Genomic DNA, 16,391 nt, shown 5'->3' with positions numbered 1-16,391 from the left:
TTCTATTTAATTCCGATGCAATTTCTGTGTTTCGTCGCCAATAAGAAGGGCGAAGGGATACAGTAAACCTGAAGTGAAGCATCGGAATCTAAAACCGGTCTCATTGGAAAGTTTCAAAACATAGACAGTAAGAAGAGACAGTCTTCTTGTACTTGAGTCGGCATTGTGCCTTTTGTATTTAATTTCGATGCAATTTCTGTGTGTCATCGTCAATAAGAAGGTCAGAGAGATATAGTAAACCTGAAGTAAAGCATCGGAATCTATAAGTAGTGTCACAGGAATGGGTCAAAACATAGACAGTAACAAGAGTCTGTTTTCTATTACGTAAGTCGGCATTGTGCCTTTTGTATTGAATTCCGATGCAATTTCTGTGTTTCATCGTCAATAAGAAGGTCAGGGGGATACAGTAAACCTGAAGTGAAGCATCGGAATCTATAACTAGTGCGACAGGAATGTTTCAAAACATAGACAGTAAGAAGAGCCGGGCTCCTTGTACTTGAGTCGGCATTGTGAGTTTTGTATTTAATTCCGACGCAATTTCTGTGTTTCATCGTCAATAAGAAGGTCAGAGGGATACAGTAAACCTGAAATGAAGCATCGGAATCTATAACTAGTGTCATAGGAATGGTTCAAACATAGACAGTAAGAAGAATCAGTCTTGTCGTACTTAAGTCGACATTGTGCCTATTGTATTTAATTCCGATGCAATTTCCGTGTTTCATCGTCAATAAGAAAGTCAGAGGGATACAGTAAACCTGTAGTGAAGCATCGGAATCTATAACTAGTGTCACAGGAATGGTTCAAAACATAGACAGTAAGAAGGAACCGTTTTCATGTACTTAAGTCGGCATTGTGATTTTTGTATTTTAGTCCGATGCAATTTCCGTGTTTCATCGTCAATAAGAAGGTCAGAGGGATACAGGGAACCTGAAGTGAAGTTCGGAATCGATAACTAGTGTCACAAGAATGGTTCAAATCATAGACAGTAAGAAGAGCCGGTCTTCTTGTATTTGAATCGGCATTGTGCCTTTTGTATTTAATTCCGATGCAATTTCTGTGTTTCATCGTCAATAAGAAGGTCAGAGGGATACAGTTAACCTGAAATGAAGCATCGGAATCTATAACTAGTGTCACAGGAATGGTTCAAATCATAGACAGCAAGAAGAGCCGGTCTTCTTGTACTTGAGTCTTCATTGTGCCTTTTCTATTTAATTCCGATGCAATTTGTTTCTTCGTCAATAAGAAGGGCCAAGGGATACAGTAACCTGAAGTGAAGCATCGGAATCTAAAACCGGTCTCATAGGAATGTTTAAAAACATAGACAGTAAGAAGAGCCAGTCTTCTTGTACTTGAGTCGGCATTGTGCCTTTTGTATTTAATTCCGATGCAATTTCTGTGTGTCATCATCAATAAGAAGGTCAGAGGGATATAGTAAACCTGAAGTGAAGCATCGGTATCTATAACTAGTGTCACAGGAATGGTTCAAAGCATAGACAGTAAGAAGTGTCAGTTTTCTTGTTCTTAAGTTGGGATTGTGCCTTTTCTATTTAATTCTGATGCAATTTCAGTGACTCGTCGTCAATAAGGAGGTCCAAGTGATACAGTAAACCTGAAGTCAAGCATCGGATCCTAAAACTGGTCTCACAGGAATGGTTCAAATCATAGACAGTAAGAAGAGCCAGTTTTCTTGTACTTGAGTCGGCATTGTGCCTTTTGTATATAATTACCATGCAATTTCTGTATTTCATCGTCAATAAGAAGGTCCGAGGGATACAGTAAACCTGAAGTGAAGCATCGGAATCTATAAGTAGTGTCACAGGAATGGTTCAAACATAGGCAGTAAGAAGAGTTTGTTTTCTTGTACTTAAGTCGTCATTGTGCCTTTTGTATTGAATTCCGATGCAATTTCTGTGTTTCATCGTCAATAAGAAGGTCAGGGGGATACAGTAAACCTGAAGTGAAGCATCGGAAACTATAACTAGTGTCACAGGAATGGTTCAAAACATAGACAGTAAGAAGAGTCAGTTTTCTTGTACTTCAGTCGGCATTTTGCCTTTTCTATTTAATTCCGATGCAATTTCTGTGTTTCATCGTCAATAAGAATGTCTGAGGGATACAGTAAACCTGAAGTGAAGCAACGGAATCTATAACTAGTGTCACAGGAATGGTTCAAACATAGACAGTAAGAAGAGTCAGTTTTCTTGTACTTAAGACGGCATTGAGCCTTTTGAATTTAATTCCGATGCAATTTCTGTATTTCATCGTCAATAAGAAGGTCAGAGGGATACAGTTTAACTGAAGTGAAGCATCGGAATCTGTAACTAGTGTCACAGTAAAGTTTCAAAACATAGACAGTGAGAAGAGTCAGTCTTCTTGTACTTAAGTCGGCATTGAGCCTTTTGTATTTAGTTCCGATGCAATTTCTGTGTGTCATCATCAATAAGAAGGTCAGAGGGATATAGTAAACCTGAAGTGAAGCATCGGAATCTATAACTAGTGTCACAGGAATGGTTCAAAACATAGATAGTAAGTAGTGTAAGTTACTTGTACTTAAGTCGGCATTGTGCCTTTTGTATTTAATTCCGATGCAATTTCTGCGTTTCATCGTCAATAAGAACGTCAGAGGGATACAGTAAACCTGAAGTGAAGCATCGTAATGTATAAGTAGTGTTACAGGAATGGTTCAAAACATAGATAGTAAGAAGAGTCAGTTTTCTTGTACTTAAGTCGGCATTGTGCCCTTTGTATTTAATTCCGATGCAATTTCTGTGTTTCATCGTCAACAAGAAGGCCAGAGGGATACAGTAAACCTGAAGTGAAGCATCAGAATCTGTAACTAATGTCACAGGAATGGTTCAAAACATAGACAGTAAGAAGAGTCAGTTTCTTGTACTTAAATAGGCATTGTGCCTTTTGTATTTAATTCCGATGCAAATTCTGTGTTTCATCGTCAATAAGAAGGTCAGAGGGATACAGTAAACCTGAAGTGAAGCATCGGAATCTATAACTGGTGTCCCTGGAATGGTTAAAAACATAGACAGTAAGAAGAGTCAGTTTTCTTGTACTTAAGTCGGCATTGTGCCTTTTCTATTTAATTCCGATGAAATTTCTGTGGTTCATCGTCAATAAGAAGGTCAGAGGGATACAGTAAACATGAAGTGAAGCAACGGAATCTAAAACTGGTGTCACAGGATTGGTTCAAAACATAGACAGTAAGAAGAGCCGGCCTTCTTGTACTTGAGTCGGCATTGTGCCTTTTGTATTTAATTCTGATGCAATTTCTGTGTTTCATCGTCAATAAGAAGGTCAGAGGGATACAGTAAACCTGAAATGAAACATCGGAATCTATAACTAGTGTCACAGAAATGGTTTAAATCATAGACAGTAAGAAGAGCCGGACTTCTTATACTTGAGTCGGCATTGTGCCTTTTGTATTTAATTCCGATGAAATTTCTGTGTTTCATCGTCAATAAGGAGGTTAGAGGGATACAGTGAACCTGAAGTGAAGCATAGGAATCTATAACTAGTGTCACAGGAATGGTTCAAATCATAGACAGTAAGAAGAGCCGGTCTTCTTGTACTTGAGTCGGCATTGTGACTTTTGTATTTAAATCCGATAAAATTTCTGTGTTTCATCGTCAATAAGAAGGTCAGAGGGATACAGTAACCTGAAATGAAGCTTCGGAATCTATAACTAGTGTCGCAGGAATGGTTCAAAACATAGACAGTAAGAAAAGTCAGTTTTCTTGTACTTAAGTCGGCATTGTGATTTTTGTATTTAATTCCGATGTAATTTCTGTGTTTCATCGTCAATAAGAAGGTCAGGGGGATACAGTAAACCTGAAGTAAAGCATCGGAATCTATAACTAGTGTCACAGAAATGCTTCAAAACATAGACCGTAACACGAGTCATTTTTCTTGTACATAAATCGGCATTGGGCCTTTTGTAATTTATTCCGATGCAATTTCTGTGTTTCATCGTAAATAAGAAGGTCAGAGGGATACAGTAAACCTGAAGTGAAGCATCGGAATCTATAACTGGTGTCCCTGGAATGGTTAAAAACATAGACAGTAAGAAGAGTCAGTTTTCTTGTACTTAAGTCGGCATTGTGCCTTTTCTATTTAATTCCGATGAAATTTCTGTGGTTCATCGTCAATAAGAAGGTCAGAGGGATACAGTAAACATGAAGTGAAGCAACGGAATCTAAAACTGGTGTCACAGGATTGGTTCAAAACATAGACAGTAAGAAGAGCCGGCCTTCTTGTACTTGAGTCGGCATTGTGCCTTTTGTATTTAATTCCGATGCAATTTCTGTGTTTCATCGTCAATAAGAAGGTCAGAGGGATACAGTAAACCTGAAATGAAACATCGGAATCTATAACTAGTGTCACAGAAATGGTTTAAATCATAGACAGTAAGAAGAGCCGGACTTCTTATACTTGAGTCGGCATTGTGCCTTTTGTATTTAATTCCGATGAAATTTCTGTGTTTCATCGTCAATAAGGAGGTTAGAGGGATACAGTGAACCTGAAGTGAAGCATAGGAATCTATAACTAGTGTCACAGGAATGGTTCAAATCATAGACAGTAAGAAGAGCCGGTCTTCTTGTACTTGAGTCGGCATTGTGACTTTTGTATTTAAATCCGATAAAATTTCTGTGTTTCATCGTCAATAAGAAGGTCAGAGGGATACAGTAACCTGAAATGAAGCTTCGGAATCTATAACTAGTGTCGCAGGAATGGTTCAAAACATAGACAGTAAGAAAAGTCAGTTTTCTTGTACTTAAGTCGGCATTGTGATTTTTGTATTTAATTCCGATGTAATTTCTGTGTTTCATCGTCAATAAGAAGGTCAGGGGGATACAGTAAACCTGAAGTAAAGCATCGGAATCTATAACTAGTGTCACAGAAATGCTTCAAAACATAGACCGTAACACGAGTCATTTTTCTTGTACATAAATCGGCATTGGGCCTTTTGTAATTTATTCCGATGCAATTTCTGTGTTTCATCGTAAATAAGAAGGTCAGAGGGATACAGTAAATCTGAAGTGAAGCATCAGAATCTATAACTAGTGTCACAAGAATGGTTCAAATCATAGACAGTAAGAAGAGCCGGTCTTCTTGTACTTGAGTCGGCATTGTACCTTTTGTATTTAATTCCGATGCAATTTCTGTGTTTCATCGTCAATAAGAAGGTCAGAGGGATACAGTAAACCTGAAATGAAGCATCGGAATCTATAACTAGTGTCACAGGAATGGTTCAAATGATAGACAGTAAGAAGAGCCGGTCTTCTTGTACTTGAGTCGGCATTGTGCCTTTTGTATTTAATTCCGAGGAAATTTCTGTGTTTCATCGTCAATAAGGAGGTTAGAGGGATACAGTGAACTTGAAGTGAAGCATAGGAATCTATAACTAGTGTCACAGGAATGGTTGAAATCATAGACAGCAAGAAGAGCCGGTCTTCTTGTACTTGAGTCGGCATTGTGCCTTTTGTATTTAAATCCGATGCAATTTCTGTGTTTCATTGTCAGTAAGAAGGTCAGAGGGATACAGTAAACCTGAAATGAAGCATCGGAATCTATAACTAGTGTCACAGGAATGGTTCAAAACATAGACAGTAAGAACAGTCAGTTTTCTTGTACTTAAGTCGGCATTGTGATTTTTGTATTTAATTCCGATGCAATTTCTTTGTTTCATCGTCAATAAGAAGGTCAGAGGGATACAGTAAACCTGAAGTAAAGCATCGGAATCTATAACTAGTGTCACAGAAATGCTTCAAAACATAAACAGTAACAAGAGTCAGTTTTCTTGTACTTTAGTCGGCATTGTCCCTTTTCTATTTAATTCCGATGCAATATCTGTGTTTCATCGTCAATAAGAAGGTCAGAGGGATACAGTAAACCTGAAGTGAAGCAACGGAACCTATAACTAGTGTCACAGGAATGGTTCAAACATAGACAGTAAGAAGAGTCAGTTTTCTTGTACTTAAGTCGGCATTGAGCCTTTTGTATTTAATTCCGATGCAATTTCTGTGTTTCATCGTCAATAAGAAGGTCAGAGGGATACAGTAAACCTGAAGTAAAGCATCGGAATCTATAACTAGTGTCACAGAAATGCTTCAAAACTTAGACAGTAACAAGATTCAGTTTTCTTGCACTTAAGTCGGCATTGTGCCTTTTGTAATTTATTCCGATGGAATTTCTGAATTTCATCGTAAATAAGAAGGTCAGAGGGATACAGTAAACCTGAAGTGAAGCATCGGAATCTACAACTAGTGTCACAGGAATGGTTCAAAACATAGGCAGTAAGAAGAGTCAGTTTTCTTGTACTTATGTCGGCATTGTGCCTTTTGTATTTAATTTCGATGCCATTTCTGTGTTTCATCGTCAATAAGGAGGTTAGAGGGATACAGTGAACCTGAAGGGAAGCATCGGAATCTATAACTAGTGTCACTGGAATGGTTCAATACATAGACAGTAAGAAGAGCCGGTCTTCTTGTACTTGAGTCGGCATTTTGCCTTTTGTATTTAATTCCTATGCAATTTCTGTGTTTCATCGTCAATAAGAAGGTCAGAGGGATACAGTAAACTTGAAATGATGCATCGGAATCCATAACTAGTGTCACAGGAATGGTTCAAAGCATAGACAGTAAGAAGAATCAGTCATCTTGTACTTAAGTCGACATTGTGCCTATTGTATTTAATTCCGATGCAATTTCCGTGTTTCATCGTCAATACGAAAGTCAGAGGGATACAGCAAACCTGAAGTGAAGCATCGGAATCTATAACTAGTGTCACAGGAATGGTTCAAAACATAGACAGTAAGAAGAGTCCGTTTTCTTATACTTAAGTCGGCATTGTGATTTTTTATTTAAGTCCGATGCAATTTCCGTGTTTCATCGTCAATAAGAAGGTCAGAGGGATACAGTAAACCGGAAGTGAAGCTTCGGAATCTATAACAAGTGTCACAGCAATGGTTCAAAACATAGACAGTAAGAAGAGTAAGTTTCCTTGTACTTAGGTCGGCATTGTGCCTTTTGTATTTATTTCCGATGCAATTTCTGTGTTTCGTCGTCAATAAGAAGGTCCAATTGGCACAGTAAACCTGAAGTGAAGCTACGGAATCTAAAACCGGTCTCACAGGAAAGGTTCAAAACGTAGACAGTAAGAAGAGCCAGCCTACTTGTACTTGAGTCGGCATTGTGCCTTTTGTATTGAATTCCGATGCAATTTCTGTGTTTCGTCGTCAATAAGAAGGTCCAAGGGATACAGTAAACCTGAAATGAAGCATCGGAATCTAAAACCGGTCTCATGGGAAAGGTTCACAAAATAGACAGTAAGAGGAGGCAGTCTTCTTGTACTTGAGTCGGCATTGTGCCTTTTCTATTTAATTCCGATGCAATTTCTGTGTGTCATCGTCAATAAGAAGGTCAGAGGGATACAGTAAACCTGAAGTGAAGCATCGGAATCTATAACTAGTGTCACAAGAATGGTTCAAAACATAGACAGTAAGAAGAGTCAGTTTTATTGTCCGTAAGTTGGGATTGTGCCTTTTCTATTTAATTCCGATGCAATTTCTGTGATTCGTCGTCAATAAGAAGGTCCAAGGGATACAGTAAACCTGAAGTCAAGCATCGTAATCTAAAACTGGTCTCACAGGAATGGTTCAAAACATAGACAGTAAGTAGTCCCAGTCTTCTTGTACTTGAGTCGGCATTGTGCCTTTTGTATTTAATTCCGATGCAATTTCTGTGTTTCATCGTCAATAAGAAAGTCCGAGGGATACAGTAAACCTGAAGTGAAGCATCGGAATCTATAACTAGTGTCACAGGAGTGGTTCAAAACATAGACAGTAAGAAGAGTCGGTTTTCTTGTTCTTAAGTTGGCATTGGGCCTTTTGTATGTAATTCCGATGCAATTTCTGTGTTTCATCGTCAATAAGAAGGTCAGAGGGATACAGTAAACCTGAAGTGAAGCATCGGAAACTGTAACTAGTGTCACAGGAATGGTTCAAAACATAGACAGTATGAAGAGTCAGTTTTCTTGTACTTTAGTCGGCATTGTCCCTTTTCTATTTAATTCCGATGCAATTTCTGTGTTTCATCGTCAATAAGAAGGTCAGAGGGATACAGTAAACCTGAAGTGAAGCAACGGAATCTATAACTAGTGTCACAGGAATGGTTCAAACATAGACAGTAAGAAGAGTCAGTTTTCTTGTACTTAAGTCGGCATTGAGCCTTTTGTATTTAATTCCGATGCAATTTCTGTGTTTCATCGTCAATAAGAAGTTCAGAGGGATACAGTAAACCTGAAGTGAAGCATCAGCATCTGTAACTAGTGTCACAGGAAAGTTTCAAAACATAGACAGTGAGAAGAATCAGTCTTCTTGTACTTAAGTCGGCATTGAGCCTTTTGTATTTATTTCCGATGCAATTTCTGTGTTTCATCGTCAATAAGAAAGTCAGAGGGATACAGTAAACCTGAAGTGAAGCATCGCAATCTATAACTAGTGTCACAGGAATGGTTCAAATCATAGACAGTAAGTAGAGTAAGTTACTTGTACTTTATTCGGCATTGTGCCTTTTGTATTTAATTCCGATGCAATTTCAGTGTTTCATCGTCAATAAGAAGGTCAGAGGGATACAGTAAATCTGAAGTGAAGCATCGGAATCATTAAGTAGTGTTACAGGAATGGTTCAAACATAGATAGTAAGAAGAGTCAGTTTTCTTGTACTTAAGTCGGCATTGTGCCCTTTGTATTTATTTCCGATGCAATTTCTGTGTTTCATCGTCAACACGAAGGTCAGAGGGATACAGTAAACCTGAAGTGAAGCATCAGAATCTGTAACTAATGTCACAGGAATGGTTCAAAACATAGACAGTAAGAAGAGTCAGTTTTCTTATACTTGATAGGCATTGTGCCTTTTGTATTTAATTCCGATGCAATTTCTGTGTTTCATCTTCAATAAGAAGGTCAGAGGGATACAGTAAACCAGAAGTGAAGCATCGGAATCTATAACTGGTGTCCCTGGAATGGTTAAAAACATTGACAGCAAGAAGAGTCAGTTTTCTTGTACTTAAGTCGGCATTGTGCCTATAGTATTTAAATCCGATGCAATTTCTGTGTTTCATTGTCAATATGAAGGTCAGAGGGATACAGTAAACCTTAAATGAAGCATCGGAATCTATAACTAGTGTCACAGGAATGGTTCAAAGCATAGACAGTAAGAAGAGTCAGTTTTCTTGTACTTAAGTCGGTATTGTGATTTTTGTATTTAATTCCGATGCAATTTCTGTGTTTCATCGTTAATAAGAAGGTCAGAGGGATACAGTAAATCTGAAGTAAAGCATCGGAATCTATAACTAGTGTCACAGAAATGCTTCAAAACATAGACAATAACAAGAGTCAGTTTTCTTGTACTTAAGTCGGCATTGTGCCTTTTGTAATTTATTCCGATGCAATTTCTGTGTTTCATCGTAAATAAGAAGGTCAGAGGGATACAGTAAACCTGAAGTGAAGCATCGGAATCTACAACTAGTGTCACAGGAATGGTTCAAAACATAGGCAGTAAGAAGAGTCAGTTTTCTTGTACTTATGTCGGCATTGTGCCTTTTGTATTTAATTTCGATGCCATTTCTGTGTTTCATCGTCAATAAGGAGGTTAGAGGGATACAGTGAACCTGAAGTGAAGCATCGGAATCTATAACTAGTGTCACTGGAATGGTTCAATACATAGACAGTAAGAAGAGCCGGTCTTCTTGTACTTGAGTCGGCATTGTGCCTTTTGTATTTAATTCCGATGCAATTTCTGTGTTTCATCGTCAATAAGAAGGTCAGAGGGATACAGTAAACTTGAAATGAAGCATCGGAATCCATAACTAGTGTCACAGGAATGGTTCAAAACATAGGCAGTAAGAAGAATCAGTCATCTTGTAGTTAAGTCGACATTGTGCCTATTGTATTTAATTCCGATGCATTTTCCGTGTTTCATCGTCAATACGAAAGTCAGAGGGATACAGCAAACCTGAAGTGAAGCATCGGAATCTATAACTAGTGTCACAGGAATGGTTCAAAACATAGACAGTAAGAAGAGTCCGTTTTCTTATACTTAAGTCGGCATTGTGATTTTTTATTTAAGTCCGATGCAATTTCCGTGTTTCATAGTCAATAAGAAGGTCAGAGGGATACAGTAAACCTGAAGTGAAGCTTCGGAATCTACAACAACTGTCACAGGAATGGTTCAAAACATAGACAGTAAGAAGAGTAAGTTTTCTTGTACTTAGGTCGGCATTGTGCCTTTTGTATTTATTTCCGATGCAATTTCTGTGTTTCGTCGTCAATAAGAAGGTCCAATTGGCACAGTAAACCTGAAGTGAAGCTACGGAATCTAAAACCGGTCTCACAGGAAAGGTTCAAAACGTAGACAGTAAGAAGAGCCAGCCTACTTGTACTTGAGTCGGCATTGTGCCTTTTGTATTGAATTCCGATGCAATTTCTGTGTTTCATCGACAATAAGAAGGTCAGAGGGATAGAATAAACCTGAAGTGAAGCATGGGAATCTATAACCAGTGTCACAGGAATGGTTAAAAACATAGACAGTAAGAAGAGTCAGTTTTCTTGTACTTAAGTCGGCATTAAGGCTTTTGTATTTAATTCCGATGCATTTTCTGTGTTTCATCGTCAATAAGAAGGTCAGAGGGATACAGTAAACCTGAAGTGTAGTATCGGTATCTATAAGTAGTGTCACAGGACTGGTTCAAATCATAGACAGTAAGAAGAGTCAGTTATCTTGTACTCAAGTCGGCATTGTGCCTTTTGTAATTAATTCCGATGCAATCTCTGTGTATCATCGTCAATAAGAAGGTCAGAGGGATACAGTAAACCTGAAGTGAAGCATCAGAATCTACAACTAGTGTCACAGGAATGGTTCAAAACATAGACAGTAATAGGAGTCAGTTTTCTTGTACTTAAGTCGGCATTGTGCCTTTTGTATTTAATTCCGATGCAATTTCTGTGTTTCGTCGTCAATAAGAAGGTCCAAGGGATACAGTAAACCTGAAGTCAAGCATCGTAATCTAAAACTGGTCTCACAGGAATGGTTCAAAACATAGACAGTAAGTAGTCCCAGTCTTCTTGTACTTGAGTCGGCATTGTGCCTTTTGTATTTAATTCCGATGCAATTTCTTGTTTCATCGTCAATAAGAAGGTCCGAGGGATACAGTAAACCTGAAATGAAGCATCGGAATCTAAAACCGGTCTCACGGGAAAGGTTCACAAAATAGACAGTAAGAGGAGGCAGTCTTCTTGTACTTGAGTCGGCATTGTGCCTTTTCTATTTAATTCCGATGCAATTTCTGTGTGTCATCGTCAATAAGAAGGTCAGAGGGATACAGTAAACCTGAAGTGAAGCATCGGAATCTATAACTAGTGTCACAGGAGTGGTTCAAAACATAGACAGTAAGAAGAGTCAGTTTTATTGTCCGTAAGTTGGGATTGTGCCTTTTCTATTTAATTCCGATGCAATTTCTGTGATTCGTCGTCAATAAGAAGGTCCAAGGGATACAGTAAACCTGAAGTCAAGCATCGTAATCTAAAACTGGTCTCACAGGAATGGTTCAAAACATAGACAGTAAGTAGTCCCAGTCTTCTTGTACTTGAGTCGGCATTGTGCCTTTTGTATTTAATTCCTATTCAATTTCTGTGTTTCATCGTCAATAAGAAGGTCCGAGGGATACAGTAAACCTGAAGTGATGCATCGGAATCTATAACTAGTGTCACAGGAATGGTTCAAAACATAGACAGTAAGAAGAGTCAGTTTTCTTGTACTTAACTTGGCATTGTGCCCTTTCTATTTAATTCCGATGCAGTTTCTGTGTTTCGTCGTCAATAAGAATGTCCAAGGGATACAGTAAACCTGAAGTGAAGCATCGGAATCTAATACCGGTCTCACAGGAAAGGTTCACAACATAGACAGTTAGAGGAGCCAGTCTTCTTGTACTTGAGTCGGCATTGTGCCTTTTATATTTAATTCCGATGCAATTTCTGTGTGTCATCGTCAATAAGACGGTCAGAGGGATACAGTAAACCTGAAGTGAAGCATCGGAATCTATAACTAGTGTCACAGGAATGTTTAAAACATAGACAGTAAGAAGAGTCAGTTTTCTTGTTCTTAAGTTGGGATTGTGCCTTTTCTATTTAATTCCGATGCAATTTCTGTCATTCGTCGTCAATAAGAAGATCCAAGGATACAGTAATCCTGAAGTCAAGCATCGCAATCTAAAACTGGTCTCACAGGAATGGTTCAAATCATAGACAGTAAGAAGACCCAGTCTTCTTGTACTTGAGTCGGCATTGTGCCGTTTGCATTTAATTCCGATGCATTTTCTGTGATTCATCGTCAATAAGAAGGTCAGAGGGATACAGTAAACCTGAAGTGTAGTATCGGAATCTATAACTAGTGTCACAGGACTGATGCAAATCATAGACAGTAAGAAGAGGCAGTTTTCTTGTACTCAAGTCGGCAGTGTGCCATCTGTAATTAATTCCGATACAGTTTCTGTGTATCATCGTCAATAAGAAGGTCAGAGGGATACAGTAAACCGGAAGTGAAGCATCGGAATCTAAAACCGGTCTCACAGGAAAGGTTCACAATATAGACAGTAAGAGGACCCAGTCTTCTTGTACTTGAGTCGGCATTGTGCCTTTTGTATTCAATTCCGATGTAATTTCTGTGTTTCATCGTCAATAAGACGGTCAGAGGGATACAGTAAACCTGAAGTGAAGCATCGGAATCTATAACTAGTGTCACAGGAGTGGTTCAAAACATAGACAGTAAGAAGAGTCGGTTTTCTTGTTCTTAAGTTGGCATTGGGCCTTTCGTATTTCATTCCGATGCATTTTCTGTGTTTCATCGTCAATAAGAAGGTCAGAGGGATACAGTAAACCTGAAGTGAAGCATCAGAAACTATAACTAGTGTCACAGGAATGGTTCAAAACATAGACAGTATGAAGAGTCAGTTTTCTTGTACTTAAGTCGGCATTGTGCCTTTTCTATTTAATTCCGATGCAATTTCTGTGTTTCATCGTCAATAAGAAGGTCAGAGGGATACAGTAAATCTGAAGTGAAGCAACGGAATTTATAAGTAGTGTCACAGGAATGGTTCAAACATAGACAGTAAGAAGAGTCAGTTTTCTTGTACTTAAGTCGGCATTGATCCTTTTGTATATAATTACGATGCAATTTCTGTGTTTCATCGTCAATAAGAAGTTCAGAGGGATACAGTAAACCTGAAGTGAAGCATCAGAATCTGTAACTAGTGTCACAGGAAAGTTTCAAAACATAGACAGTGAGCAGAGTCAGTCTTCTTGTACTTAAGTCGGCATTGAACCTTTTGTATTTAGTCCCGATGCAATTTCTGTGTTTCATCGTCAATAAGAAAGTCAGAGGGATACAGTAAACCTGAAGTGAAGCATCGGAATCTATAACTAGTGTCACAGGAATGGTTCAAGGCATAGACAGTAAGTAGAGTAAGTTACTTGTACTTAAGTCGGCATTGTGCCTTTTGTATTTAATTCCGATGCAATTTCTGTGTTTCATCGTCAATAAGAAGGTCAGAGGGATACAGTAAACCCGAAGTGAAGCATCGGAATCTATAAGTAGTGTTACAGGAATGGTTCAAAACATAGATAGTAAGAAGAGTCAGTTTTCTTGTACTTAAGTCGGCATTGTGCCCTTTGTATTTATTTCCGATGCAATATCTGTGTTTCATCGTCAACACGAAGGTCAGAGGGATACAGTAAACCTGAAGTGAAGCATCAGAATCTGTAACTAATGTCACAGGAATTGTTGAAAACATAGACAGTAAGAAGAGCCGGTCTTCTTGTACTTGAGTCGGCATTGTGCCTTTTGTATTAATTCCGATGCAATTTCTGTGTTTCATCATCAATAAGAAGGTCAGAGGGATACAGTAAACCTGAAGTAAAGCATCGGAATCTATAACTAGTGTCACAGAAATGCTTCAAAACATAGACAGTAACAAGAGTCAGTTTTCTTGTACTTAAGTCGGCATTGTGCCTTTTGTAATTTATTCCGATGCAATTTCTGTGTTTCATCGTAAATAAGAAGGTCAGAGGGATACAGTAAACCTGAAGTGAAGCATCGGAATCTACAACTAGTGTCATAGGAAAGGTTCAAAACATAGGAAGTAAGAAGAGTCAGTTTTCTTGTACTTAAGTACATTGTGCCTTTTGGATTTATTTTCGATGCAATTTCTGTGGTTCATCGTCAATAATTAGGTTAGAGGGATACAGTGAACCTGAAGTGAAGCATCGGAATCTATAACTAGTGTCACAGGAATGGTTCAATACATAGACAGTAAGAAGAGCCAGTATTCTTGTACTTGAGTCGGCATTGTGCATTTTGTATTTAATTCCGATGCAATTTCTGTGTTTCATCGTCAAAAAGAAGGTCAGAGAGATACAGTAAACCTGAAATGAAGCATCGGAATCCATAACTAGTGTCACAGGAATGGTTCAAAACATAGACAGTAAGAAGAATCAGTCTTCTTGTACTTAAGTCGACATTGTGCCTATTGTATTTAATTCCGATGCAATTTCCGTGTTTCATCGTCAATAAGAAAGTCAGAGGGATACAGCGAACCTGAAGTGAAGCATCGGAATCTATAACTAGTGTCACAGGAATGGTTCAAAACATAGACAGTAAGAAGAGTCCGTTTTCTTGTAATTAAGTCGGCATTGTGATTTTTGTATTTAAGTCCGATGCAATTTCCGTGTTTCATCGTCAATAAGAAGGTCAGAGGAATACAGTAAACCTGAAGTGAAGCATCGGAATCTATAACTAGTGTCACAGGAAAAGTTCAAAACATAGACAGTAAGAAGAGTCAGTTTTCTTGTACTTAGGTCGGCATTGTGCCTTTTGTATTTATTTCCGATGCAATTTCTGCGTTTCGTCGTCAATAAGAACGTCCAAGGGGCACAGTAAACCTGAAGTGCAGCTACATAATCTAAAACCGGTCTCACAGAAAAGGTTCAAAACGTAGACAGTAAGAAGAGTCAGTTTTCTTGTATTTGAGACGGCATTAAGCCTTTTGAATTTAATTCCGATGCATTTTCTGTGTTTCATCGTCAATAAGAAGGTCAGAGGGATACAGTAAACCTGAAGTGTAGTATCGGTATCTATAACTAGTGTCACACGACTGGCTAAAATCATAGACAGTAAGATGAGTCAGTTTTCTTGTACTCAAGACGGCATTGTGCCTTTTGTAATTAATTCCGATGCAATCTCTGTGTACCATCGTCAATAAGAAGGTCAGAGGGATACAGTAAACCTGAAGTGAAGCATCGGAATCTTCAACTAGTGTCACAGGAATGGTTCAAATCATAGACAGTAATAAGAGTCAGTTTTCTTGTACTTAAGTCGGCATTGTGCCTTTTGTATTTAATTCCGATGCAATTTCTGTGTTTCGTCGTCAATAAGAAGGTCCAAGGGATACAGTAAACCTGAAGTGAAACATCGGAAACTAAAACCGGTCTCACAGGAAAGGTTCACAACATAGACAGTTAGAGGAGCCAGTCTTCTTGTACTTGAGTCGGCATTGTGCCTTTTGTATTTAATTCCGATGCAATTTCTGTGTTTCATCGTCAATAAGACGGTCAGAGGGATACAGTAAACCTGAAGTGAAGCATAGGAATCTATAACTAGTGTCACAGGAATGGTTCAAAACATAGACAGTAAGAAGAGTCAGTTTTCTTGTACTTAAGTCGGTATTGTGCCTTTTCCATTTAATTCCGATGCAATTTCTGTGTTTCGTCGTCAATAAGAAGGGCCAAGGGATACAGTAAACCTGAAGTGAAGCATCGGAATCTAAAACCGGTCTCATAGGAAAGGTTCAAAACATAGACAGTAAGAAGAACCAGTCTTCTTGTACTTGGGTCGGCATTGTGCCTTTTGTATTTAATTCCGATGCAATTTCTGTGTGTCATCGTCAATAAGAAGGTCAGAGGGATACAGTAAACCTGAAGTGAAGCATCGGAATCTATAACTAGTGTCACAGGAATGGTTCAAATCATAGACAGTAAGAAGAGTCAGTTTTCTTGTCCTTAAGTTGGGATTGTACCTTTTCTATTTAATTCCGATGCAATTTCTGTGATTCGCCGTCAATAAGAAGGTCCAAGGGATACAGTAATCCGGAAGTCAAGCATCGGAATCTAAAACTGGTCTCACAGGAATAGTTCAAACCATCGACAATAAGAAGACCCAGTCTTCTTGTACTTGAGTCAGCATTGTGCCTTTTGCATTTAATTCCGATGCATTTTCTGTTATTCATCGTCAATAAGAAGGTCACAGGGATACAGTAAACCTGAAGTGTAG

This window comes from Schistocerca americana, chromosome 9, assembly GCF_021461395.2.
Source record: "Schistocerca americana isolate TAMUIC-IGC-003095 chromosome 9, iqSchAmer2.1, whole genome shotgun sequence".
Lineage (NCBI taxonomy): Eukaryota > Metazoa > Arthropoda > Insecta > Orthoptera > Acrididae > Schistocerca > Schistocerca americana.
Note: the sequence above shows the minus strand (reverse complement) of the source record.